This window comes from Gobius niger (genome assembly GCF_951799975.1).
Source record: "Gobius niger genome assembly, chromosome: 12".
In the NCBI taxonomy this organism is placed as follows: Eukaryota; Metazoa; Chordata; class Actinopteri; order Gobiiformes; family Gobiidae; genus Gobius; species Gobius niger.
Window position 1 is genome coordinate 3,714,102 of NC_136863.1, and position 26,348 is coordinate 3,740,449.

Below are 26,348 nucleotides of genomic sequence, written 5' to 3' on the forward strand. Positions count from 1 at the left end.
TTATTTGTCCTGTTTCCAAATATGGTCACAGGAGGTTTGAAAAGTGAAATCATTGTCAAAGTTACACTCGGATTAGCTCCTCCGCAGCGTCCCCCTCGGCCCGGGTTCCCGTTTGTTACTTCCTGCACGTGAGTTTTCATTTACACCAGTATGAGACAAATTCCTAGCATGGGGAATATTTCTACTGCTTTAGTTTCTAATAAAAGCCCCGGCCTGTTTTAGAAACCGGCTTTAATTTGCCTCCGCCACCCGCAAACCCGGCCTCTGTTAGAGACCCGGCCACTGTCAGAGACCCGGCCGCTAATGGAATACAGGCCAGTATTAGAGAATTTACGGTAGTTTTATCCATGCGCCCTTTGTCACCTTGAGTCTCTCTCTCTAAAACCAAAAAATCAGGTTTGAAATCTAGGAGTGATCATGGACTCAGACCTGATCTTAAACAGACACATTAAGGCAACAACATCAGCAGCTTTTTACCATCTGAAAAACATTAAGATCAGAAGGAACAGTGTCAAAACCAGACTTGGAGAGACTTATCCAACATCAAGAACCAGGAAATACGACCATATTAGGCCAGTGCTCGGGGCACTGCACTGGCTTCCTGTGGCTTAGAGAATAGACTTTACATTTAGAGCTGTTCAAATCCAGGCTGAAAACAGTTCTTTTTACCCGTGCATAACAACTGAAAGTATCTCGCCTTTTACTGTAATTGATATTTTATTGATTTGATCTGTTTTACTTTAATTTTTTGCAACTGTAAAGCACTTTGAATTGCCTTGTGTATGAATTGTGCTCTACAAATAAACTTGCCTTTCTATTGTCGCCACTGAAAATGAGACATTCTCACATTGATCCTGGAGTCGCCCCCCCCCCGCCCCCCCCCCCCCCCACCCCCGTCTGTGTCTTCTCCCGGTTCTGCTCTGATGGCTCCGTTCCCGTGGAGAGCGTCTCTTTGCGGCCGGACACCTGTCCTCTCTCTCTCTGTCTCGTTATGGCGCCACTGTCTCCGTCCCGCTGACCCGCCCCCCGCCGCTCTCTCTGTCCCGCCCCCCGCCGCTCTCGCTCGTGCCAGGTTTAAACCAAGCGGAAAATGACTCGTTCGGCTCTAATTCGATCACGTCTGTGCCGCTGCTCCGCCACGAATCACGGGCAAATTAATCAACTCTCAATTAACGCGAGCGCCGGTGCCTCCGACCCGAGCGTCTGTTGGCGTTTCGGCCGCGGCGTAAGGAGGAGGCTTCAGGAATACGACAAAGAGGCGTTTAATCAGCCAAAGCTCCTGCTCCAGAGGGCCGAGGACAACCAACAATCCATCTCAATCAGAAATAAAAGATTTAAAGAGCAAATGGATTCAAAGCACAATATGGAAAAAACATTTGAGGTCGATGAATCCACAGATTTCTTCTTCTGAAACGCTGAAGAGGCGCCAGGAGCCCCCACAGCTGCAGCACAGCGGAGGCGCCACAAGAGGAAAAGACACAGGAACCAAAAAAAGGGACAAACGAGGATGTATCCGGGCAAGACGCACAGCTAAGCCTTCTATCAGTGTTGTTCTGGCTCACGTTCGTTCACTGGAGAACAAGACTGATTGTATTCGTCTACCCAGGAGACGGTGAAAGACTGTTGTGGAGCGGAGGGAGCTGCGCAGGAGGAAGAGGAAGGAGGAGGAGCTGACCAGTGCAGGACACCACGCTCTGAAACAGGGACAAACCCAGGAGGCGCTGCAGTGTTTCGGAGGAGTAAATATGGATGCAGTTCACTGTTTGGCCACCAGCGTGAAATGGGGGGCGCTGTTTCACTCGTATCACAAAGGCTGCACATTAGTACAGCGGTTAGAGCTCGTGCTTGTCAGCTAGAAGGTCCCGGGTTCGATTCCCACCAGGGACGGGGCCTTTCTGTGTGGAGTTTGCATGTTCTCCTACCACTAAAAACATGTACAATAGGTGAATCCTCCAGCCAGGTGTTTCTGACCAGCTCACTGCGCCTACAAGTCGCCCCAGTGGCCTTGAGGATGGGTCAAATGCTGAGAATAAAGTTCCCTACAGTGATTAACCTTAACCTTAAAGGGGCTAGATGCAAGTTAGCCATTTTATACTCACTACTGCCACCTCAGGTCACATGTGTAACTGTAGCTTCTATATAAAGATCGTGCAAAATGTTTACTCTGCTGCAGGTCTTATTTATTCTGCTGGTAAATGTTCCTTCTCCCTTTGAACTCTCGGCGCTATTTTCAACCGTCATGTGATGATTGTGATAAAAGCTCGTTTCCAGATCCTTTATTGCGCAACTCGGGTTTATCTTTGAAAGTGCTGAGTCATGGCGAGAGTCCACAGCAGTTATTAACCCCTTAACTCCCACCTGAACCGAGCACGTTTTCTCTAGTTTGGCTTTACCCCAGTCCAAAAGCTTCTGGGAAAAAGGAGAGAAAATAGCGACAGAACTGAGACGAAAAACAATGATGAAGATGTGACAAAAAAGTGAGAAAACTTAGACAAAAAAGGGACAAAAATTGGACAAAAATGTGACAAAAAAATGACAAAAAAGGGACAAAAAAATGACGAAAAAATGACAAAAAATTGACAAAAAATGTGACAAAAAATGGACAAAAAATGGACAAAAAATTGAAGAAAAAATGATAAAAAAGCGGCAAAAATGTAAAAAAATGTTTAAAAAAATGACAAAAAAATGACAAAAAAGTGACAAAAAAGAGACAAAAAAATTAAAAAAATGTGACAAAAAAGGGACAAAAAAATGACGAAAAATTGAAGAAAAAATGATGAAAAAATGATGAAAAAGTGGCAAAAATGTCACAAAAAATGGACAAAAAAATGATGAAAAAATGATGAACATGTGACAAAAAGTGACAAAAAATTCACTATTTGAAAAAAAAAATTACAAAAAAGTTGCAAAAATGTGTTGAAAACCCCCCAAAAAGTTGAGTTTTGCAGATCTTAGATGAGTTTTGTAGATCTTAGCTTTCAAATGAGGCGCTACACTGGCCTACAGGATTTGGGTAAAGCTTAACTGGAGAAAAAGCTCTCGGTTCAGGCGGGAGTTAAGATGTTAAACGTGCAGTCGTCGCACACAGATCCCGTCCGAGCCGTTTTCCGTTTCTATCAGTTTCCCTCCAAATCCAGCGCTTCTATTCTTAGCCCCGACAGGACGCGGGAGCGGAGGCACGTGACGCCGCCGCCGCAGTCCCCGAAATAAGTCTGACTTTTAGAGGGAGAGAGAGAGTCCAGCTGAGGTCTGACCCCGACTCCGCGGGACAGGCAGAGCACGGGGACGTTTAGCATCGCGGCTTTTACAAACTCATCATGTGTGTGTCCTGCAGCTCAGACGATACATTTACTGAGGCCTGATCCTCTAAACCCGAGCACATTCTCTCCAGTGCGGCTTTACCCAAATCTAAAAGCAAGAAAGTGGCAAAAAAGTGACAAAAAGGCGGTGACAACAGGACAAAAAGGTTTTGTAATGTAGCCACAGTCGCCCCTGGGGGAGACTGACGGAAGCGAGGTTGTCAATCGCCGACCAACCACCCACTCTCATTCGTTCTGGCCTATTGTACATGTTTTTAGTGGAGCAGGACGCCGTGGAGCCCGAGCGCTAACCACTGCTTTTCCCTATAGCCGTTAGCATTAGCGACAAATTATGAACGATCCAGATGTTCTAGCTGTTGTCAACCATCGACCACATTAATACACACAGACAAAGTCACGCCCCTGCTCCGAAATCTCCCTAAACAAGCCAGTTTGAACCTTTTAAATATACCAATAATGCAGCTTAAAGAGGGGGGATGCTTTTTACAGTCACATAGCACCAGTCTTTATCACACTACAATGATGAGGAAACCTTCTGTTGGTCTGTAAATGCAGTAAATTATAATAACTGCCAAGTATAAAATGTCTCTCTCAAAATGGCTGTAGTGAATGTCTTGAAATAGGCCTCTGTCTCTTTAAGAACCTTTGAAACTTTCCGACACGCCCCCTCCACACGCTGTCTGTGGCATCAGTGGGGAGGGGGTTCTGCTGAGGAGCAGTGGTTGGTTACTCGGCTGGTGACGAAAGCTCGGAGGCGTCTCCAGGAGGTGGGGGCGTTCCTAGGCGGACTCAGGCAAACCTATCCCATCAGAGTTTTTACAGATTACTCAAAAATGCGTGAATGTGCCAAGGCAACACTTCAGGCATGTTTTTAATGAGGGAATGACATAATAACATGATGTAAAGCTGGAAAAAGTCGATTTTGCATAATTTAATACTGACATATTTTTCCTCCACAAATAAATGAAAGAAACAGGTCACTGTTTTTTTACATACTGAGATATGTTCTTACCTGAGCTTAGACAAGTTCATATGTACCTGTCTGGTCTTCACGTGTGTCCTCAGTCACGTAAACACAGCGCAGACGGCATTAGCATTTAGCTTCTCCTCCTCTATAGCTCCAAGGTGAAGATAGAAGCTACCGAGCTCTTCCACGTTTTGAATAATACCAGAAGCAGTTCGGCGTCCACACAGTAAAGTGAAGATATTACTGCGCGCATGTCGAACTCCGGAAAATCCACATTGTTTAATTTTGTGTAAAAACGTGGAAGAGCTTGGTAGCTTCTATCTTCACCTGGTTTGGAGCTATAGAGGAGGAGAAGCTAAATGCTAACGCCGTCTGTGCTGTGTTTACGTGACTGAGGACACGCGTGAAAACCATACAGGCACACATGAACTCGTCTAAGCTCAGGTAGATATCTCAGTATGTAAAACGGTGGCCTGTTCCTTTAAGGTGAAAATGCCTTAAGCCACAGTTCATATGCACATGTGTCACATGACGCTGTATCTGCTGCTCCATTGGCCGAGAGAGTTAAAGAGTTCCTCATTAATGATCAGTGAGTTTATAACAGGTGTTCGAACAATCATACATAACGATAATGGCAATGAATTTAAAAGTATTCAGAAGACAGTACTCTGATGAGACAAAGTAACATTTTAACCTCTTAACTCCCACCCAGTTTGGCTTTACCCTAATCATAAAGCTTCTTGGGACAAAAGCACCAAAACAGCCACAAAAACAAGGATGTAAATGCAACAAAAATGCGCCAAAAATTCAACAAAAATGTGACAAAAATTCAACAAAAATGTGACAAAACCTCAACAAAAAAATGACAAAAATTCAACAAAAAGTGACAAAAAACTCAACAAAAATGAAAAAAAAGAAAGAAAGAAAAAACATATAAAAGGTGACACAACACAGCAACAATGCGAAGAAAAAGATCAGTTTTGTGGGTCTTAGCTTTCAAATGAGGTGCTACACGGGCCTATTCACCTTATTCCGCCCCGCCCACTTTTGCCTCTTTTTGCGTTGTCTCGGCGCCTCTTTTTCCTGACACTTCCGGTCGAGCGCGAAGCCCGTTCATTTTAACGGAGAACGAGGGAAAATATTCTCCGCTCAAATCTGATGTTTAGTCGATTGATTTGTGTAAAATGTCCAATGTTCATTTACACCAACATGTCAACACTGCACCGTTTCTCTGTGCGGCCTGAAAACGGCTTTGTTTTCATGTAGTGACGGATTTTGTGTGGACTTCTCCAGCCCCATGTTAACACATAGGAGAAAAGGGGCGGGCACAATTCATGGCGGCGCCCACGCGAGCCTCCGGAATAAGGTGAATATAATAGCCAAAGAGGACAGAAGGCATTTGGTTTAGCCGGGTGGTTTAAGGTAAGTATTCAGGAACTAAATACAATTTCAGAGTATTCTCCCACAGAGCCGTGTCTGAAGTGGACGAGGCCGACATAGGAATCCAGCGCCTCAGGAGCAACAGCTAAAAACTTTATTCCTTTTCTTAGAATCATTTCCTCCTCTTTAAACAGAAAGTAAAACCCTCAGTCTTTCTCCTGCCCTTGTGCTCGGGGCTTCTCTCTTTTACGTAACGTCCTCAGAACAAACCCTGTCCCTGCTCGGCCTCCTGAAAACAAAACTCAAAACTGGATTTCCTTTGGAGTCTGACGGAGCAGCGGAGCACGAATAACGCACATCCAAGTAATTAGGCTTTCAGGAGGACGTAATAAAGGCTAAAAATATCCCTTTTTCCTCCCCCGAAATACAGGCGTGCACGAGAGGAGGGGAGCGTGCACGAGGAGGGGAGCGTGCACGAGGGGAGCGTGCACGTGGCCTGTTTACGGTGAGATCAGAGGAAGCTCAGGGCTCAGACTCGGCCTCGTAAAAAAGAGCCGCGGAATTTAGGGAAGAATGCGCCGCGAGAGGAGAAACCAAACGAGGAGGAAACCGGGCAGAAAGGGACTAAAACAGGAGGTAATAAGAGTAAAACAGGCCGGTTTTACTCTTTCTGCCCCTTTCTGCCCAGTTTCTTCCACTTTATCTACTCCGAGCTCTTCCCGGGTAATAGAAAACATAACTGGTGACAAAGGGCAGCCCTGGTGGAGACCAACACGCACCGGGAACAGGTCTGACTTACTGCCGGCAATGCGAACCAAGCTCCTGCTGCGTCATACAGGGAACGGACAGAACTTAGCAGAGGGCCCCGGACCCCATACTCCCAGAGCACCCCCCACAGGGCACCACGAGGGACACGGTCAAACTACAAACCCTCGAGCACCCGATGGAGGGTATAGAGCTGGTCCAGTTTGCCACGACCAGGACGAAAACCGCATTGTTCCTCCTGGTTCCAAGGTTCGACTATGGGCCGGATCCTCCTCTCCAAATCATTATATAGTATCCATCCATCCATCCATCCATTTTCTTCCGCTTTATCCGGGGCCGGGTCGCGGGGGCAGCAGTCTCAGCAGAGATGCCCAAACTTCCCGATCCACACACACCTCCTCCAGCTGTTCTGACCCCGAGGCCACACCTCCTCCAGCTGTTCTGACCCCGAGGCCACACCAGGCCAGCTCGGAGACATAGTCCCACCAGCGTGTCCTGGGTCTTCCACGAGGCCTTGTCCCACTAGGACATGCCTGGAACACCTCCCGCGGGAGGCGACCAGGAGGCATCCGGAACAGATGCCCGAGCCACCTCAGCTGGCTCCTTTCGACGTGGAGGAGCAGCGACTCTACTCCGAGCTCCTCCCGGGTAACTGAGCTCCTCACCCGATCTCGGAGGGTGCGCCCAGCCACCCTGTGAAGGAAACTCATTTCGGCCGCTTGTATTCGCGATCTTGTCCTTTCGGTCATTACCCAAATCTCATGACCATAGGTGAGGGTGGGAACGTAGATCGATCGGTAAATCGAGAGCTTTGCCCCGACTCAGCTCCCTCTTCACCACGACAGACCGATACAGCGACCGCATCACTGCTGACGCCGCACCGATCCGTCTGTCGATCTCACGCTCCATCCGCCCCTCACTCGTGAACAAGACCCCGAGATACTTGAACTCCTCCACTTGAGGTAAGGACTCCCCACCGACCTGTAGAGGGGAAGTCACCTTTTTCCGGCATTATATAGTATATGTATCCAAACAGTGCCCAGTAGAGATGTGCTGACCTGCACCAACCCGACCGCTGTAATTTAAACCCGACCCGGAGAAAAGCCTCTCAGTTTGCCGACCCGACCCGCGCACATTAAAAATCTGCTGCATGAGTCTCGCTGCAGCTGGACATCACTCAAACGGGGGCGCGTCACGTGACGGCGAGTTTACAGGAGAATTAGCACTTGATGCTTTGTTTTGCTACTTATTGCACCGCTGAGGAAACGTTGAAATCGCGAATGGACTTATCAGGAAACGAGAAGCAGAAACTATCATGAGGATCATGGACGAGTCTTTCTGTCAAAGTAAACGGAGTTTGGACTAAAGTGGAGCAGCTTTTACCTGATGCTAAGAAGTTGCCCTCCTCAGGTTAGTAAGATGCTGTGTCTTTGATTTTAGTTTCACCTTGCCTCTTGTTGATGCATTACTTTCATCACATGTGCGTGTCATTATGTGCTCGGGCTTTTGTGACGCTTTTGTAAAGGTGATCAAAGTCATACAGAAGCGATAGGTCAGGTGACATCTAAACATAACATGCTAATGATACATTTACCCCATAAAACTAAACATTCAACTAAACACAGTCGACTTTTGTGGCATTTATGGATAAGAATGCACTGTATGTAGTAAGCAAACAAAATAAGGACAAAACAAAAAAAGTGTGCTTTGTGACTCGACCCACCCACACCCGAAGTTTGCCGTAATTTTGAGGTACCCGACCCGACCGAATCCGCAGGCACCGCGGGTTGACCGCGGGTTTCGGGTCGACCCGGGCATCTCTAGTGCCCAGCCTACGTAAAAGGACTAAACCGGGACCAAAACAGGCAGCAATACAAGTCAAACATTTTAAACAGGACGAAACCAGGGCCAAACAGGATCCAACGAGCTGAAATAGGAATAAACCTGGAATAAAGGAGGTGAAAAGCAGAACTAAATCCGACTGATGAAGGTTTAAACTAGGCCGGAACAGGAGTAAACCAGGCCACACAGGACTAAACCACAGTAAACCAGGCAAAAACAGGCTACACAGGATCACAGGCTAGAAAAGGACTAAACCAGGACTAAATCAGGTATACTGGTGATCTCTCTCTGCTTTCTCATCATCTTGAGAACCAAAACCAAAATGCCAACAATGATTTTATCTTCGTGTAGATTGTTCTGTGCGTGTGAAGACGTCGCTTCTTCGACCTCCCGCGTTCCCCCCTCGCTCTGACACTCGAACGCGTCTCGGATCATCTTCATCTGAGGGAAATATTCTCAGAGAAACATCTACAAACGCGACAGGCTTTAGTCTCCACATCTCACACTTCTAATTATCCGTTTCTGCCGTCAGACAAACACAGGAGGGGGGGCGGCGCTCTGGTTTACGGATGTGTCATGAAAGCAGCATCGTTCCGGTTCTGTCTCTCGTCTGCTTTTACACACGGTTTCCTCTGTGTTTTTAAATGTGTCAGCCGACGATAACGTGGGTAAAGAGAACTTGAAGGTTCTTTACCTGATTATTTACTTCAACAGCGAGTGTGCACATTTAGTGTGAGGGCATTAGACCGTACGAAGGTCTGATGAAAATTGAAAATTCTGAGAAAATTGAGAACTTGCCGCCCAAAAGACACTTTCAAGACGGGGTGTTATGCTTTTTTCAATCACATAGCACCAGTCTATATCACACTACAATGATGACCAAACCTTCTGTTGGTCTGTAAATGCAGTAAATTAGAATAACTGCCTTGTATAAAATGTCTCTCTCAAAATGGCTGTAGTGAATGTCTTGAAATAGGCCTCTGTCTCTTTAAGAACCTCTGACCCTTTAGACACGCCCCCTCCACACGCTGTCTGTGGCATCAGTGGGGAGGGGGTTCTGCTGAGGAGCAGTGGTTGGTGACTCGGCTGGTGACGAAAGCTCGGAGGCGTCTCCAGGAGGTGGGGGCGTTCCTAGGAGGACTCAGGCAAACCTATCCCTAAAATGGCCGCCATCAGAGTTTTTACAGATTACTCAAAAATACATGAATGTGCCAAGGCAACACTTCAGGCATGTTTTTAATGTTTTTAATGTTATTCGTGCAGTTCGTTTTTTTCTGTTTGAAGAGTTTCGTGGCGCTAGGCTAATGTAAGGCTAGTGCATTTCTATGGTATCAGCTAGCCTGCATTAAAAACAGTGTGACCCGCTCCACAGAGCACCTGAGGCAAATCACTTATAACACCAGACTAACCATATAAATGTCTGTGTCGATAATAATTTTAACCATTTTACATTCAAAATAACTTATATTTGAGCAGCATCAGCTTCGTGGTTGTATAAGCTACACGGCAGCGGAGTGATCTGCTAGAAAATAGTCCCTCAAAATGTGTTCATGTGATGCAGCTCAGTTATAAAATATTCTATGGACACAGACATTTATATGGTTAGTCTGGTGTTACAAGTTATTTGCCTCAGGTGCTCTGTGGCGACCGTGGTGCAGATGGTAGAGCGGGTCGTCTCATGATCGGAAGGTCGGGGGTTCGAATCCCACCTCCTGAAAGTGCACACTGTCGTTGTGTCCTTGGGCAATTGCCCCCAGTGTCTGCGTACATTGGTGTATGAATGAGAGTATGAATGGGTGAGTGGATCCTTGCTGTAAAGCGCTTTGAGTGCCTAATGTAGGTGGAAAAGCGCTTTATAAGTTGAGACCATTTACCATTTGTGGAGCGAGTCAGACTGTTTTTAATGCAGGCTAGCTGATACCATAGAAATGCACTAGCCTTGCACTAGCCTAGCGCCACAAAACTCTTCAAATATAAGAACTGCATGAATTACAAAAAAATAAAAAATATATCTCCAGAAATCAGCAACACTCTGGATAACTAGGAAATGAGGCCCTATGTCAGAAATCCTGAAATATCCCTTTAAGTCAGAACGGAATTACATGTGTTCACAATGGAAAAAATTTAAGTCTTTACTTATGAATGCTGATATTTAAGGGTAAATTCTTTTTAACTTCTTCCTCCTCCCTTTGAGAGTCCTCTGTGTAGATCGTAAGGCTCTTCTCAGCCTCATCCCTGTGATATAATTCACAGACTTTATAAATGTCAGTACTTGTTTTCTAAATGTTTAAACAGTCGTGTTTTCCGCTCTCATTGTTCGGCGTCAGGGCTTCCTCAGATCCTCCACCAGAGCCTGTGTTCTCTCCAGATCATGTACATAAAAATATATATGTATCTTTTCATTATTATTCTTTTGTAGAGTGTGGGAAGATCCACTGTTACCATGGAGATCCGCCATGTTTGCAGCTGTTAGCACACATTTTCCACTAAAAACAGTTTAAAAAGTGGAGAAAAAGTCACTGCTGGTAAAAAACATCCAACACACTGTGGTGTCCAAGTGTTTTAATGTGAACAATAACTCCAGTATTTTACCCCTAGAGGCCATAAGCGCCCCTGCAGGTGTCATAGCAGGTTGCTTTTTTTTACTCATTAATTGTCCATGAGAGTAAATACTACGCTGACAGAAAACACAAAGGGACAGAGGGATATTGTACATCCAATTACACAATGGAGATAATTTTTTTGACTCAAACTTGGCTGTAAATACTGTTTATTGCATCAACCTGCCGCCGCCCCGCCTCTCCTCAAACCATCAAGCCTCAGGCGGAACCAAAGTACTAATCAGCAGCGCGTGCCCGGGGAAAATATATGGCGCACCGTTGTTTCCTCAGCAGGTGACAGCCGACAGAAACAAGGCAGGCAAAGCAAAAGCAGAAATAAAGAGCAATCAAACCACTGTGCAGGATCCGGGTGCCCGTAAACTCTGTGAAGCGACCACTGGTTAGCGCTTAAGTCCCGTTGATCACCTACATTATGCTAAGTTTGTCCGAATGCTAAACAGTAGCTGCTCTGAGTGCCGGTGCTAGAGTTGCGTTCGAGAGCACTCTGTTTCTGTGCTGTCATGTCGATGTTGTTAAACCGAGCGTCTATGTGCGTGTAGATATTTATGCCCTGATGAGGGTTTTTTTGGCATGTTATTTCAGTTCACATATAAGTCACAAAGTGGTGAATGCACATGATCAACATTGTTAAGTAGCTATAAAATACTCCCATAGAAAAAGATCTAAAATTACTGAACATGTAAATAAATAGAAAGATAAAATTTGATGCATGATGTAAAGCATACTTTAATGGTTGATTTCATGTGTGTGTAATTAATTCTAAAAACTTTTATTGAAATAGTGTGTGACACATATACAGTATATTGTGAGAATGTCTTTATTCTGTACATAGTCAATTGAAGCATTTGTACTGACACTGGTGTACCCTGTGCTTTACTTCTTTTCAAAGGTTTTTCCCCTGGCTGGCTGAACTAAATAAAAAAGGGAAACCTGAAGCCTGAGTGAAGTCCAGTTTTTTATCTTCAGTTTGGGTCCCGACCATTTCAAGTGTGGGAAGGCCACACAAAAGTGGGATACACTCGACACTGTTTAAGTGGTGCTAGCTCCCTGTTAGCTTCTTCTTCGTGATTCTATTAGTGTGTATTGGTGACTCCAACCCGGAGGCAGGAAAGCTGCAAATCTGGTTTTCTGTCCGGAGACACCAGGGGGAGATGAAAGACCCTCCAATCATCCCATTAACACTTGTATTACCCCCAGAGGGACTACGGGAAGGATTTATTAAGGTAAACAAGTTACTTAGTTCTGCTTTAAAATCTCCATTAGTTTATTAATACTGCTACTCCCATGATGCTTAGCGATATGACATCACATTCTTGAACTTTAACTCTGCAACCACTGCTTTAGTTCCAGAGAGTAATTATACTTTCTGTACTTAAGAGTTTTTGATGATCTGTACTTTACTCGAGTAGTATTTTTTTGAGAATTTACTACATTTGAAAGATAAATGTAACACTTTTTACTTATACATTCACTTCTATAAAGGCTCTGAATACAGTGTTAATTTTGACAACATATTTTATTTTAGTTTTAGTTTTAGTCTTTTGACTAAAATGTAGTTTAATTTTAGTCAAGATTTAGTCAAAAAAAACCTTCGTTTTAGTTGACTAAAATTGCATGTCAATTTAGTCAACTAAAATTAAGACTAATTTAGTCGACTTTGCATTTATAATATTTATTATAATCATATTTAATCGTGGTCCTCGACTTCATGGAGCTGCTCCACATGAACAAAGCCCAGACCTGTTCATTTGACTTTGACTGAAATTAAGACTAAATATTTTAGTTGACGAACTTAACACTGTCTGAATAAAAAGTAAATAAATCCATATGTTTAGTTCATTCTAAAAGCCTAATAATGCACACTCTAGTAGCAACTTGTACTTTAGTTGGAGTGATTTCTGATATTTGGGCTTTAGAATCAGTGCATAAAGGTCTTTTCACCTGAATGTCTATTTAAAAACACACGGACACTGATTTTATTCCACGATAGAGAGCGCCCGGTTCATTTGTCTCTGGGAGCAGCTCCTCCCGCGGGACGCTCCTCTCCTCGGCGGGACTCGGGCCACAATCGGGATTTTTCTGCCAATTATCTCCCGCAAACTGAATTAATCGCGTCTATAAATACCACGGCCGAGGGAGGCGGCTTCACGAATACGTTACGAGGCGTCACGCGGAGACTCTGACAGGAGCGAGAGAGCGAGATCTGCAACTATAACTCGGTGTGAGGCGAAACATGAGCGAGGTTTAAGGAGAGGCGCAGCAGGAGATGAGGAGAAAGACTTCACTGCAGAGATATTCATTTGAAACTGACTCCCACTTCCTCCGCCCAACCTGTTTATAATGTCCCACTTTCTCAATAAAGTTAGATTTGAAAATTACCCACCAGTGTTTCACGGTTTGTAGAGACATTAAAGGAACTGTCTGAAAGTCTAAGGGCCAGATCTTGTGACGGGCGCAGTCCGTGCACGCGCGATCTTGCATGTGGCGCAGGTTTTGCCCTAAAGGCTTTGCCACTAGGGAGAGGGCGTTATTTAAGAAAAAGAGGCCGACTGAGTGGGTAATTACAAGCAGCACAATTGAAAACAAAAGCAAAATTTCCTTGAAAAGTCTGTTTGAGCGTCGGTTGCGCACAGGCTTACTTTGATACCGTAGATCAACACACACACCCCGAACACCAAAACAACAACAGTTTTCCATAAATAAACCACACATGCTTCAAGTGCCACAACACCAGGTCTGATCTGAGTTTTAAGGAGACATTTCCATCGTGCGTCAGTCTTTACCTCCTGATGATGCTCCTTGTGGAGCCACAGCTCAGTCCAAAAGAAAGAAGCGCATTTTACAGGGGGCAGAGCAACTTTTTTTTCTTTTCCAATTCAGCCGCTCCAAGAATCCTGCAGCTGTAGCGCAAATGTTCCAATACGCTACAGTTTTCTTGCAACTGCTGCATAACTCTGCAACTCCTCCGCAGCCGATATGACAGTTTCTGATCATTTAAATCCTGTACATTTCGTAACTTTGCGCATTCGAACGGTATCCAGCGCGAGGCTGCTGCCTCTCTGTCCCGCCCGCTCATCCTGGATCTGCAGCAGCGGAGGGACACTTTTATTTCTTTAATCTTTATTAAACATTGCGCTGCATCAGCATGTTACACGTGTACAGGAGAACCCCCCCTCGCAACCCACCACCTCCCGCAGGTCTGGGGAAAACATGGGGAGGGGGCGGCACCACAACATCGCAATGTGAGTCTGTCCCCCCTCCTGTCCTGCCCACTTTTTGCGTCAGGTATGACACTGAAGATTGCAGGGAGCGCCGCCCGTCTGCGCAGTCGTCTGCTCTACAGCCTGCGCTAAGAACCACAAGATCTGGCCCTAAATGTTTTACAAGTTCCAAGATCTCAGCCACTAATCAGAGTCTAATATCATCCTGCATTGACCAATGAGACGAGCTTTTCCTGTGAACGGGTCTGTTCGGTCCAATCAGGAGCGAAAGGGAGGAGCTTGATCGTTTTCAAAATTATGTTCTTGCTCATCATTTTGTAAACAAAGACGGGCTTTCTGGTTAAATTTCACTCGATCCTTACTTTGCAAACTTAGAGACCATCATTCTAATATAAATACATGTACAGTATGTATAATATAAATACAGCAGCAGCATGTTCCTCTGGGTTCCTTGTTTAGCTCTATCAGTAGAGCGCCCGGCTCGCAAGCAAGAGTTCATGAGATCAATTCTGACCCCATCTTTTTATTGTTTATTTTTTGGACTGGGCGCCCACTGGAGAAACCATAAACCGGCACCTATGGTTAAAGCCTGCAATAAAACAACAGTAAGACTGTAAGAGATTTTTTTTTCTCTGGCAGCCCAAAAGGCCCATCGGGAAACATCTAGACTCTCCCGATTGGAACCTCGAAGAGCACTGTTCTAGGTAACTAACTGAGATCCTGGAGAGCGCTTCCTCAACCTTTTTTTCATGCCTTAGATAATGGAGTTTTTTGAGACATTAAAGGAACTGAGCTCAAAATAAGGCCTTAAACATGTGAAAAATCTGTGAGGCTGGGAATTAGAAATTAAAAAATCCTTCTGAAAAAAACTTTGAGTTTCCAGGCCTATGAAGCTTGGAGTCTAAAGTGGAGATGTTGATATTAATAATAAAGAGTGGAATGAAAGAGAGAGAAAATGGCCCTAAAGTTTAGTCCCTTTGTCTGCACATGCGCCGTTTAGCCGCCGCTGTCTCCCACAAAGGAAATGACCATATTTGGATTCCAGCGTCATCTCCGTCACAGCCTTTACAATGTGAATCCCTCAAACACAGAGGCTCAAAACGCGACTCCGAGTGTGCATCGGTGGTTGCTTGGCGCTCGGTTTGTACCTGGCTCCGTGCAGTTCTTCTGCGTGTCTTTCTCGGCGAAGAGCCTGGACTCGTTCTCGTAGTAGAAATGCTGCAGCAGGTGCCTCTGCCCGAGCCTCCCCCCCTCGTCCTCCTCCAGCACCGCCTCGCTCGACTTTCCTGGAGAAAAACAAAGACACAAACAGGTCAGGGATGTGGCGTTCAGGGCCAGCGCAGAGATATATTTATGATTTACTTTCCGATAGGCGACAGGCGGCACAACAACAGCTCCACTCATTACCAACACCCACAAGTCCCACAAGGCTGCGTGCTCGGTCCATTCCTGTATATACCAGGGCTGGACCGGCCATCAGGAGCACCGGCGGGCTGTCATCAGGCCCGTATTACACCACGTATCTACACGACCGTCGATTTTCCAAAAATTCAAAAAAAGCTAATCAGCTATGTAGCAATTCGTGACCATAAAATGTTTCATTTCAATCCAAAAAGAAGACATAATGTTGAAGAAAAGGCAAAGGTACAAGGCTGTGACATCATTCACTTCCTGACTATAGAAACTCCATATCCCAAGAACCATTGCGACATTGCGCCCGCTGGTCAAGGCAACCAGGTTTTCAGCAAACTCGGCGAGTTTCTTTTACTTTGCAGACAAAAGTTCTAGATTATTTCACTATTAAAATATCTGAATCCTGCTCATTGGAATGAAAATGATCGGTGGTTCGTTTAATTGGATCGTTGGGAACATTTTTTGGACGTTTTTCTTACTCTCAGTGTTAGATATGGATAAAACGTCAACTATCTGCCTGCATTATGTTTGAATACATTGTTTATAATATGTTGTCTACATTACAATAAATAAATACGTGTGGGAACGTGAAGCTCCACCAATCAAAAGCCTCATAGTAGATCATGGGACTCCCGAGCATTCTGGGTAATGTAGTTCTAGGACGAAGGCTCGCAGTTAAACTGTATTTTTTCGTAAACTAGATGGATCTCATACGTGCTTTTTTCACCTGCCTCTGACTTTGCGGTCGCTTTATAACCACAGATGGATTCAGCCCAAGCTGACGTAGTTAGTTAGTTAGACGTAGTTGCGGCACGGTAGCGCAGTGGTTAGCGCCTCGGCTTCACAGCTAGAAGGTCCCCGGTTCGATTCCCACCAGGACGGGGCCTTTCTGTGTGGAGTTTGCATGTTCTCCCCGTGTCTGCGTAGGTTTCCTCCGGGTACTCCGGTTTCCCCTACCACTAAAAACATGTGCAATAGGTGAATCCTCCAGCCAGGTGATTCTGACCATCAGCCAGGCTCCACATCATGGAGATGGGTCCCCGGGCGTCGACCACTGCTCCTTACGGGTTGCCCCAGTGGCATCGAAGGATGGGTTAAATTTCCCTACGGGGACAATAAAGTATACAAACAAACAAAGACTTTATTCCAAATAAATACGGTCTCAAAGCAAGGGGAGTTTTACTTCCGGACCGGAGAGGAGGCGGGACTGTGGAGCTCTATATATGTTTTTCAGTCATGTGACGTCATGGCGGCCATTTTGAATACTGAAGTAGAATTATGCAGTACTACAACATGTAACAATATCTCTACTCAGGATGGAAATGAAAGACATTTGATTGACAGTGGCCTTTTTATGTACTCGTAATCAATGCTCAAGAAGAAAACAGTAAAAACACGGCCCCAGTGACGCACGTTTATGAGAAGAAAACAGTGAGTCAGTGTTTAAGCTGCTCAAGACGCTAGCATGCTACCGGTTAGCATTTAGCTTCAACAGTTCAGCTCTGACATCTGAAAAAGAAAGCCCTGAACCACACTCCAAACATGGACACAACATGTGACAGAGGTCAGAGGTCAGAGCTGTTACTGTAGTATTTCCTCAGTGTTCACAGATGTGAGCCACACATGAGTTTATCGTGTTGATGCCACTGACAGTTGATGACAGTTGCTAATCGGTAGCATGCTAACATCTTGAGCAGCTTAAACACCGACTCAGACTGAGACTCTGTTGACAAACTGTAAAATCACAGAGAAAGGCTTTCTGTTGCCTCTTTGATGTGTTCATTTAGTCTTCAGAGTGAAACAGATCTTTAGTAAATAAAAAAAGACATATTGTTAGTTTTCTCAAGAAACAAATATTAAATAAAGTTTCAAAATGTACTGTGGCTCCTGCTGCAATGGAATCTTATTTGTATATATATTTTTTTATCAATTATAAAACATTTATATGAAAGAAAATGTTCCTTCGTAGCCTGTACTTGTCTCTATAGCATGTTTTTACTGACCCAGTTCATCAGTAACTTGTAACAGACTGATGCTGTTCTGTAACACCTAAACATGGTCTCAGCCCAAACCCAACAGATTTTCATCTATTTCTGCTTCATTCGGCTCCACATTCTCCTTCCCCCGTCCGTGTGTCGCTGCTTCTGTTGCAGCTCGGTGGCCAGAGCTGCGAGAGCTGCGAGAGCTGAGCCGACCCGCTCAGAGCGCGGTCATACTGCGGCCGGGCAGAGGGTCCCGGGTCTGAGGACCGGGTCAGCCTCTGGGCCCCGGGTCTGAGGACCGGGTCAGCGAGGCACTGAACCCCGTGTGTCATGTCAATACACGCACTTCGGTGACTTCTGTAGTTCTAGCCGCCATTTTAAACACCGCTGGCGAATGCAACAGTATCTATCTGCGTCTCAACTACTGAATTCAAGATGCTACATCAAAAACTTGCACACTTGAGCAGAGGAGCTGAACAGATACACAATGAAGATCGAGACCTTGGGATTTTATGCTGATCAACAGTCTGGAGATTTTTTTAACGCCACTTAAAACCAGTGACAGTAACGTTTGCGGACATGTATCGACATGTATGTGGTCCATAATCCCTCTCCATACACTGGTGAAGCCGGACTATCACGGCTTTATCTCAGGATGGGTCACGGATGCCAAGATACATCAGGTGAAGAAGCAAAAGATTGTCTTGGTCACAGGAACGGTAAGAAATAAACAAATAAACGTATCTGCCTTTTGCTAACGTTAGCTTGTGTCGGCGCTCATCTCTCTCACACAGTAAAGCTATGAGGGTTGTTATATGTTTTAGTCTCTACTATGACTCGTGTTTTATCGATAGTTTATGGTTTTATTAGCTATGGATCGGGTAACGTTAAAGGGACTATACAGAGTTTAAAAATTTTAAAATTAGGAATTTTCCTCCCCCTACATCTTTGTAGAAGGTTCATACTCTTCTTAGGTTAAGGCTATTATAGTTAAGGCTAGTTTCGATCACTTCCTGTGATCTTCCTCAGAAGACGACACGACACCTCCACCACCAGGTGTCGCTTCTGAGGAAGATCACAGGAAGTGATCGAAACTAGTCAAGCAGGTAAACTAAACCTTTCTGTCTTACTATAAGAAACAAAACTATAATAGCTCCCCCTACATGTTCCAACAATGTCCTAATGTGTAGAATGAGCCCAGACCTGTTCACCACAACTGCCTCTAAAATCCTGCACTGTCACTAAAAACGGTGTTGCTTCGGCCCGAAGTGCCGTCATGCACGAGCTTAATATAGAAGGTGCAGTTGCACATATGACCTGAGGTGGCAGTAGTGAGTGTACAATGGCTAACTTGCGTCTAGCCCCTTTAACAAGAGAAGTGTGTTTACGTTGCTCTCCGTTCACACGGGTCAGTCGGCGACATTTAACCTCTGACCCCCGCCTTAACCGAGCACATTTCCTCCAGTTTGGCTTTACCCAAAGCTTTTGGACTGGTGCTACAGCCTAGGCCACAGTATATTCACGTAGGTAAACAGACGGTCTAGCGTTTGTTTGTAGCCGAGCCAGCGTGGAGTCGCCTGTGTGAGTCCAGTGGTCTCTCCTGAGGCATTTATCCATTTCTGTCGACGAACTGTGTCTTTAGGAAACTTGTCGAAAGCGAGTCCCTTTTTTGAGACAGGGTATTGTACGTCCCACAGAGCAACAGGTGGACGATATAACAGCGGTGTTCGGTGCTTCAGTATTCAAAATGGCGGCCACAACAATGCGTGACGTCACAGGAAACGCACGTATAGCGACGTGTGGAAAGTTTGGCAAGAAACTCCAAAGTCAGCCAATACAGTTCCGATGCTTTGCTCAAACAGAACCGGGTCTCGATTCCCATCCCTAACCTTTCTACACGATTTACAACAATAAAATACATTAATACAACATTCACACAGACTCAGGGCTATGTACAAATGGGCACAGCTCTGGTTTGTTTTATTATTTTTTCTGCTATTATTGAATACATTCACTTTTTGACTAAATCCTTTTGAGTTTCTCTCGACTAAAACGATTGTATTAAAGGGATATTTTAGGATTTTTGACATAGGGCCTCATTTCCTAGTTATCCAGAGTGTTGCTGATTTCTGAAGATATTTTTTTTGTAATTCATGCAGTTCTTATATTTCAGGGATAGGCAAGTTTGCATTGTGGAAGGCCAATTTTCATCAGTGCCAAAATGTCCAAGGGCCGAACCTCAACATTTTAGCTTAAAGTAAAGAACTATTTTCTGCAAATGCCAATGTTTTACATCAGTGGGTCCGAAGTGGCAGGGCTTTGGGACCCACCATTACCCTCGGATGACGAGCCGAGGACCCAAATAAAACCGTAATTTGTCACATATCGTATAAAATATTGTATTTTCCACACAAGTTTTTGTTGAACAAGCAGCAGATTTCTCTTTAAGACTGAAATTATGATCAAAACAACCCAATAACATTCATTTTAACAGACACAGTTAGTGTTTCTACGCAGTTTCAGACGGAAAATATTGAATAAAAGTTCCCTATCAACCTTGACCCACTTTTGGGTCCCGACCCACCAGTAGAGAATCACTATTTAACATTATATGACCAAGAGGGACATTCTGACAGGACACTTTTAAAATACTGACACTATTTCCTCACATTTTTAGACTACTTTAACAGGTGTTTGATCTTTTATTTGCATAATAATATTTCTCAAAATCATCTTCTTCTGCTGGAAGGCCTGACGTTGCCTACCCCTGTTATATTTGAGGAGTTTCGTGGCGCTAGGCTAGTGCAAGGCTAGTGCATTTCTATGGTATCAGCTAGCCTGCATTAAAAACAGTGTGACCCGCTCCACAGAGCACCTGAGGCAAATCACTTATAACACCAGACTAACCATATAAATGTCTGTGTCCATAGAATGTTTTTTGGAATATAACTGACCTTTTATCACATGAATGATCGCATTTTGAGGGACTATTTTCCAGCAGATCACTCCGCCGCCGCGTAGCTTATACGACCACGAAGCTGATGCTGCTCAAATATAAGTTATTTTAAAATTATTGACACAAAAAATATCAGCAACACTCTGGATAACCAGGAAATGAGGCCCTATGTCAAAAATCCTGCAATATCCCTTTAAGAAATGCCTAAAATGTGACTAAAAGTAAAAGCATTTTCCTCCAAAACACTATAAAGAGGACTGCCAAAAACCACACTGGTCACCTATTGTAAAGATCCGGCTCCCGGGAAAGAGCCGCGAGTCCCGGCTCTGAGCCCGGTCACGTGAGCCTCTTCACACAAACCGGTGGTGGCAGCTCTTTCTTTGGGCAAAATCACATTCAAAGACACATCGAGCTCCGAGCGGCCAAACATTTATGTAACACAATGTCAGACCGTGAGGAAACGACTCTGTTCCATTTACGAGGAGAGGTTTTAGTCGGAATCAGAGGCGGAATATGGTCCCGGAGTTACAATTCACACAGACGCTGATCGAAGAAGACGACTCCATTCAGACATGTTTAATGATATTCGTGTTTCTGCCCCCGCACGGACAGAGCACAGGCCTGGTTCACCGGCTGAACCGAGCACATCTCCTCCAGTTCCACTTTATCCAAATCTAAAAGCCTCAAAATGCTGACAAAAACAAGACTTGTATGATAAAAACGCAACGGAAAAAGTCAAAAATGCAATAAAAGAATCACCAAAATTTCCAAAAAAATGATCAAAATCACAACAAAAAATCATCAAATCACAACAAAAAATCATCAAATGGTGTTGGTGGTGGTGGCGGCAGTTTTGGCTGTTCAATCAATCAATCAATCAATCAATCAAAGTTTATTTGTACAGCACCTTACAGCAACACAAGGAAGACCAAAGTGCTTCACAGGAGCACTTTGAAGTCTCTCCACTGGCTGCCAGTTGCCTCCAGAGTTAACTTTAAAATTCTGGTTCTGACTTTCAGGTCTGGTTCTGACTTTCAGGGCGCTTCATGGACAGGCTCCAGTTTACATCACTGACCAAATCCAGCGCTGCACTTCAGCTCGGAGTCTGAGGTCTTCAGGTCAAAACCTGCTCATGGTTCCTCGGACCCTTTACAAAACCCGAGGAGACGGGTCCTTCAAAGCCGTCGCGCCCCCGTCTCTGGAATGAACTTCCTCTGTCATTGATTCTGTGGAGACTTTTAAAAAGCAACTTAAGACTCATCTGTTTAAAAAGGCTTTCGAGAGCAAATAGAGCTGCCTCTTTGAAAACATATATATATATTTTTTTTTACTGTCTTTTACTTTTTGTTAGTTACGTTTGTTTTAGTTGCTCTCCACTGTAAAGCACTTTGTGACCTCTGTCTGTGAAAAGCGCTATATAAATAAAGATTACTTACTTACAGAAAAATAAAACTACATTAAAAAATCAATCAATCAATCAATCAATCAATCAATCAATCAATCAATCAATCAATCAATCAATCAATCAATCAATCAATCAATCACTCAATCAAATAAGTGTGCTCTAAGTCTTAAAAGCTAGTTTGAAAAGATGTGTCTTCAATCTAGATTTAAAGCAGTACTAAGTAACTCTTCCCCCTAGAGGCCATAAGCGCAACTGGAGGTGTCGTAGCAAGTTACGATTTTTTAACTTATTAATCGTCTTGGAGAGTAAATCCTATGCTGACAGGAAAGGCGAAGGGAGAGAGGGTTACTGTGCATCCAATTATACAATGGAAATATTTTTTTTTCACTGAAACTTGGCTGTAAATACTGTTTAAAGTGACGTTAGCCCGCAGTTAGCTTTGCCCGTTAGCATGCTAGCTTCTTCTTCGTGATTGCATTAGTGTGTATTGCTTTCTCCAGACCGGTGGCAGTCAAGTTGCAAACATGGTTTTCTGGTCAGAGACACCAGGGGGAGATGAAAGACCCTCCAATCATCCCATAAACACTTGTATTACCCCCACAGGGACTACGAAAAGGATTTATTACGGTAAATAAGTTACTTAGTACTGCTTTAAAAAGGGACAGGTCCGTGAGAACGCGCAGACTGAGGGGCAGCTGTTCCACAAAGTAACGATCGCCCCACTGTTTGTACCGGGACCTGGGCACGTCCAGAACCATGGTAAATGGTAAATGGTCTCAACTTATATAGCGCTTTTCCACCTACATTAGGCACTCAAAGCGCTTTACAGCAAGGATCCACTCACCCATTCATACTCTCATTCATACACCAATGTACGCAGACACTGGGAGCAATGTGGGTGAAGTGTCTTGCCCAAGGACACAACGACAGCGTGCACTTTCAGGAGGTGGGATTCGAACCCCTGACCTTCCGATCATGAGACGACCCGCTCTACCATCTGCGCCACTGTCGCCCCTGATCTGATCGGAGACCAGAGACTCTGCTGGGGCGATGTACGGTCTACAACTCAAGTTAGATATAACGGAGCGAGACCATGGAGGGCTTTAAAAACAAACATTAAAGGATCTATAGTATATCATGCTATTTTAGCAATTCCAAAGTTAAGTATAGGCATGTATATGATATATTGTACCTCTACCATTATGGAGCACTCATTTTTGTGATAAATATAAGTGTTTTCTGGAGGTATTTTTTAAACCCGGAAGACACAACGCTTCGATTCAGTTAACTCCGCCCCCTCTCTCCGCACATACAACTTTACCGTAATATAAATAAACAACAATAAGTGAAGATACTTCACAATGCAGTTATAAGGAGTTGACATCTGCAACACAGCTTGATAAACGGCTAACACACATGCTAATATGCTAACACACACGCTAACCCGCGTTTGGATTGACTCACCGCTCTGGTCCATCGCTGTTTACATTATGGGACTCGCGTTGGTTATAAAAGTTAATCCACTTTGATTCTGGTGAAGGTTCATCAAACATCCATCAGAGACAATCACAGAAAAACAATATTTTGGTGAAAGTCGCTGAATCCCGGAGAAAAAAACGGCTTCTGAGAGAGTGGCCTCTGCTTGAAAAAAGTTGAATAAACTCCCGTCCTCGTAGCCAAACGCGCTTCTTTTTCTCCGTGACATTATCGTTAGTTAAGAATAAAGAACAGGTGTGTCCAGTTATAACGAGCTCCATCTTCACAGCTGCAGCACAAACATGACTGATCTGTTCAGATGCTCAGGGATGTGTTTGTTTTGGCCACAGCTGACCTGGAAGCACCTCGGGCACATCCTTTTTTTTTTTTTTTTTCCCTTCCCTTTATTTTTTCTCTTTGTTTCTCTCTTACAACAGAAATAATGAAAAAGCTGTTTTACAAATTAAAATCAGGCCGTAAGACATTACTTTACAGACGTCGAGCACTTCCGTTCCGCTGTGACGACACAACTGAACACTCAGTCGTTCACCAGGAGAGGGCGGAGCCTCAGAGAGCAGGAGGGCGGAGCCTCAGAGAGCAGGATTCAGGAGGATTACTGAGAGCTGCGTGAATGAAGCCACAAACCACTCTGGGGGTGTTTTTGATAAGGAAATAGCATAACAACATGGCTAAAAGCGCTAAAAAAGTCGATTTTGCATGATATAGGACCTTTAACATTTTGAAATCAATCCGAAAACGGACCGGGAGCCAGTGCAGGGAGGAGAGGACGGGAGTGATGTGGCTGTGTCTGGATGAACCGGTGAGAAGACGGGCTGCTGCTTCTGCACTCACTGTAACCGGTGGAGTGACGAGTGTGGGAGGCCGGAGGAGAGAGCGTTGCAGTAGTTGTTGTTGTGGTGGTGGTGGATGTTTTTGTTGTTGTGGTGGTGGCAGAGGGGGTGGTGGTTGTTGTTGTAAGGGGTTAAAGATGTGGATCTGATGAAAGTCATAAGTCAGAGAGAACAAAGCCTGAAGCTGAAGCCGACGTCAGGAACAGGAAATAAAGCCGGCGCAGACGTGACGCACGCGGCTCTGTGGAACGCGCACTCCGAGATGGAAAAGGACGTTTCTTTTCTCTCTGATTAGGTAACGTTTTAGTCATCAGGAGCTCTCAGACTCCATTCATGAGATTTAAACTCAAAGGACGCGCTCTGTGGAGGAAGTGACAGAGTCGTTCGTGTCCTTGGGCGAAAAAACACAGAGAGTTTTTCAGGATGAGGATTTTAAATTGGTCCAAGGTCCTATTTCGAAGCTTTTTTAAAGACTTGTGCTTTCTGCAGGTATTTGGTCAAACACAATCTTAGTAAATCCTTTTCGTGTTAATGGGATTGGGGGGTCTTTCACTTCCTGATTTTTACACAGCACACCCTTAAGCCACTCCCACCCGCCTCCTCTTGGTCCCCTTTGCTGTGCAGCTGTTTCGATAAAGACCCTGTGGCTGTTGGGAAGTGAGACTCTATTGTCTGCCACACAGGGACAATAAAGTTTATAGTTTATGGTCGAGCGGTCAGCCCCGCCCACCATAAGCCCCGCCCACCGTAACTCTGTCTTCCTCTGCTTTCATGATGTAACATTTTTTCTTTTTCATTGTTTTAAAACATAAAAAGTGAAAACACAAAAGCACTTAAACATGTAGGAACAAAGAGTCCAACGCAGATGGGCGGAGCTTACAGATAAACTAGTGAGTGAGTGAGTGAGTGAGTGAGTGAGTGAGTGAGCGAGTGAGTGAGTGAGGAGTGAGGCCTCACTGCAGTCAGTCTACCCCAGGGGCAGCCGTGGCTACAAATGACTCTGTGCATAACTTCAAATCATAACAGCGCAGCCCAAGAAGTGACTTCCTGTTTCGGTCCAGCTCAGCAAAATAAAAGCACACAGCTCGTCTCATTGATTAGTTCAGCCGGTACTTGCAGCATTAAAAGAATATTTTCTTTAAGTGTCTGTTAATAGTTCGGCAAAAGGAAAGTTCAGCTAATGAACTGCTGAACTAATGAATAAGACGGTGCTTTTATTTTGGCGTGCTGGATTGAAACAGGAAGTCACTTCTTGATTTGAAGTTGTGCAGAGTCAATAGTGACTCACCACCACTGAGTTTGGAGTGGATAATGACCACAGGGATTTGTGTATTATTATTATCAATCTATCAATCAATCCACCTTTATTTAGCGCTTTACAACAGCACCCGCTGAACCAAAGTGCTTTCCATAAGTGCCATATAATAAAAACAATTTTAGCACAAAATATTTAAAAAAAATAAAAATTACATATACATTACACATGTGCAATTAGCAGCAAAAGCGTCTTTAAACAAGTATGTTTTCAGCCGAGCTTTAAACAGTTACAACAGTAACTCATAAAGTAACGTGTAATCTAACTTAGTTACATTTAAAATCAAGTAGTCACTAAAGTAACTAAGTCAGTTTTTAAAGGAGTAATCTGTAATGAGATTACTTTATGAAGAGTTTTTCCACACTGTTTATTTTAGTAAATAAACCCGTTTGATCAAACCAGCGACACCAAATCAGCGGCGCTGATCAGTAAGTCCAGATGTGGCTGTTTGTGCAGCAGCAGAATAACCACAGCTGGAGGAGCTCGTGTCAAAGCAACACATGATCTTCTGTTGCATTAAATAAAAGTGTGTATTTGAAGCTGTATTGATGGAGCGTGTGTTTAAAATAGCCGTGACTCCCGGCTCTGCGGATCCTCTGGTGACTGTGGCAGGTGCATTGATAATTACAGCAGCTGGATTCAGCGGAGACTTGGACTCGCTCCATTTTCTCCATATGTTCAGTTAGAACTCAGACCAGGACGGTAATTATTCACAAGGTCAGAGCCAAATATGCTATAGTGGAAGATCTCTGTAAAAACTGGCCTTTTCACATAAGACGCAAACGGTCACAAAGTATGTTTGTTACTTATTCCTGCAGATAAATGTCTCTTTTC

General features: G+C 44.4%; 1 protein-coding gene across 1 annotated transcript in view; it reads right to left on the bottom strand.

The window, feature by feature from the left end:
• LOC306970988 (sodium/potassium/calcium exchanger 3-like) overlaps positions 1–15,399 on the bottom strand; it is a 62,618-nt gene extending 47,219 nt beyond the window's left edge. The window contains exon 1 of the mRNA XM_079567112.1: positions 15,265–15,399. The gene's annotated coding sequence lies outside the window, so the exon portion shown is untranslated. The remainder of the gene's footprint in view (positions 1–15,264) is intronic.
• Positions 15,400–26,348: the final 10,949 nt, after the last annotated feature.